The following is a 3,264-nucleotide window of genomic DNA, read 5'->3' on the forward strand; positions in this document are numbered from 1 at the left end:
CCCCCACCACACCTTGACAAATGCAATTTCCCTAGTGCGCAAGGTCTTTACCTTGCGAGCTAGGACCCCCACTGGTTTCTCCTCGTAGCTTAAGTCTTCGGTCACATCCAGAGTTGAATAATCTATCACGTGCGTGGGGTTCGCTAAATACTTGCGAAGGGTCGATACATGGAACACGTTGTGTATGGACGAGAGAGGCGGGGATAGGGCTAACCTATACGCAACGGGTCCGATTCGCTCCAAAATCCCGAAGGGTCCTATGAAGCGCGGACTTAATTTGCCCTTGCGTCCAAACCTTAGAACGTCCTTCATAGGGTCCACCTTCAGGAATACCATGTCACCCACTTCGAACTCCAGGTTTCTTCGTCTCGAGTCCGCGTAACTCTTCTGTCTACTCTGAGTAGTGCGCATCCTCCCCTTGATCTGTTGCATCGCCTCGTTCGTGGCTTGGACCATCTCCGGACCCACCACTTCCTGTTCTCCTACCTCGCCCCAGCATAATGGTGTCCTACACCGCCTTCTATACAATGCCTCGTACAGTGCCATACCGATTGTTGCCTCATAGCTGTTATTATAAGAGAATTTCATAAGGTGCAATATCGAGTCCCAACTCCTAGAGAAATCCAGTACACGGGCCCGCAACATGTCCTCTAGAACTTGGTTCAAGCATTCCGTTTGGCCATTAGTCTGTGGGTGATACGTTGTGCTGAAGTCTAGTCGAGTGCCCAACGCCTTCTGGAGTCCACGCCAAAATGCCGAAGTAAACCGTGGATCCTGGTATGATACAATTGACACGGGGACCCCATGCAACCTGACGATTTCCTTCATGTACAGTTGTGCCACATGTCCACTATATAGGTGGCCTTGCCACGGAGGAAATGTGTTGACTTCGTTAATCTGTCCACGACCACCCATATGACCGTGTAACCCTTTAGCGTCTTGGGTAGGCCCACTATGAAATCCATGGCGATGTTCTCCCTCTTCCACTCTGGTATGTTGAGGGGCTGTAGTAATCCTGCTGGTCTGGTCTGGGTGCTTTAACCTGTTGGCAAACCAAGCATCTACTGACGAACTCCGCGATATCCTTCTTCATACCACACCACCAGAAGTGGGGTCTGAGGTCCTGATACATCTTCGTGCCGCCAGGGTGCATGACGAATGGGGAGTTATGCGCTTCACTCAGAATTTCACCCCTCAATTCCTCTATCGCCGGTACATACAAGCGACTGTGGTACAGTAACCCACCATCCGCTGCCTTGGATTACCCACCCACTGGTTATGTTTCCATTTCGTTAAGTGCCCTCGCTAAACTGGAGTCCCTTGCCTGCACATCAATGATTCTCTGCCGAAGGGTGGGTTGCACAGTTAGTCGAGCCAGTTGCGCCTTAATACCCTCCAGGGCTACTGCTATCCCCGCTCGCTCGAAGTCTACCTGCACTAGGGGTTCTTTCGTGATTAGTGCCGACGAATGCGCTGCCTTCCTACTTAGGGCATCTACGACTACGTTGGCCTTCCTGAGGCGGTACTAGATATCTATATCATAATACTTGACTAGCTCTAGCCACCGTTGTTGCCTCATATTCATATCCTTCTGGGTGAAGAAGTACTTCAGGCTCTTATGGTCGGTATAGATTTGAGTCCTCTACCCATACAAGTAGTGTCGCCATATCTTTAATGCGAAGACTACTGCTGCCAGTTCCAAGTCTTGCACAAGGTAGTTTTTTTTATAGTCCTTCAGTTGTCTGGATGCATAGGCAATAACCCTCCCACGTTGCATCAACATGCACCCTAGGCCCTTTTTGGAAGCATCACTGAAAATGACGTAGTTCCCTGTACCATCGAGCATTGTGAGCACGGGTGCAGCCGCTAGTCTCTCCTTCAGGTCCCAGAAGCTTGCCTCGCACTCCTCGGTCCGTACGAATGTCATAGCCTTTCGAGTTAGTCGTGAGAGAGGTGTCGCTATCTTGGAGATGTCCTGCACGAAGCAGCGGTAGTAGCCTGCCAGACCCAGAAAACTCCGTACCTCAGTCACAGTAGTTGGATGGGCCCAGCCGGTGACCGCCTCCACCTTGGCAGGGTCAACTGACACTCCTTGTGCCGATATCACATGTCCCAGGAATGAGACTTCGCGTAACCAAAACTCGCATTTCGAGAACTTGCCATACAACCTGTTTTCCCTCAAGACTGTCAAGGCCTTCCTCAGGTGCGTTTGGTGCTCCGAATCCGTCCTTGGATATACCAGGATGTTATCTATGAATACAATGACAATGGTATCCAAATATTCCTTGAACACCAGATTCATTAGTTCCATAAACACTGCAGAAGCATTGGTGAGTCTAAATGACATTACTACAAACTCATAATGGTCGCACCTTGTTCTGAAAGCTATTATTGGCACGTCCTCGTTTTTTATCTTGATCTGGTGGTACCCTGAACGAAGATCGATCTTTGAAAACATTGTGGCCTCTCTGTGCTGATCAAATAAGTCTTTGATGCGTGGGAGGGGTACCTGTTCTTCACTGTCCTCTTATTCAGTTCCCTGTAATCGACGCACAAGCGCATGGAACCGTCCTTTTTCTTGACGAATAATACCGGTGCGCCCCAAGGCGACACACTCGGTCAAATAAACCCCTTGTCTAGTAGTTCTTGTAGTTGCACCTTAAGTTTCTTCAGCTCTGCTGGTGCCATGCGGTACGGTGCCTTGGATATGGGGCTGGTCCCTGATTCCAGTTCTATAGCGAAGTCGACATCTCGGGATGGGGGAGTCCTCGGTAGGTCCTCTAGAAACACATCTGAGAACTCACTCACTATAGGCAACTCAGTTAGGGGGACGCCTTCTTGCTTGATCCTTGCCACGCTGGCTAGTATCGCCCAGGCCCTTTGTCGGACCAGCTTCTTCGCCTTCTTCATCGATATCACCTTGGGAATCGTACCCAGACTGGTGCCCCTGAACCTGAACCTGGTCCTCGACGGTGGTGTGAAAATGACCTCCCTCTTGTGACAGTCTATGTTAGCATGGTTTTCCGCCAATCAGTCCATGCCTAGGATTACATCGTACACGGTCATATCGACCACCATCAAGTCTACACCCAAGCTAACCCCTGATATTACTACGTGACCATCCTTTACCCTATAGGCGGTGACCATATCCACCCCTGCCGGGGTGCCTACTAGAAAATCGTATAACAAGGGTTCTAACACTATCCTCGCTTGACTAACAAAATCAGTGGAAATAAAGGAGTGCGTAGATACGGAGTCAAACAA

The sequence above is a fragment of the Cucurbita maxima genome, unplaced genomic scaffold (assembly GCF_002738345.1).
Source record: "Cucurbita maxima cultivar Rimu unplaced genomic scaffold, Cmax_1.0 Cma_Scf00099, whole genome shotgun sequence".
Taxonomy (NCBI): domain Eukaryota; kingdom Viridiplantae; phylum Streptophyta; class Magnoliopsida; order Cucurbitales; family Cucurbitaceae; genus Cucurbita; species Cucurbita maxima.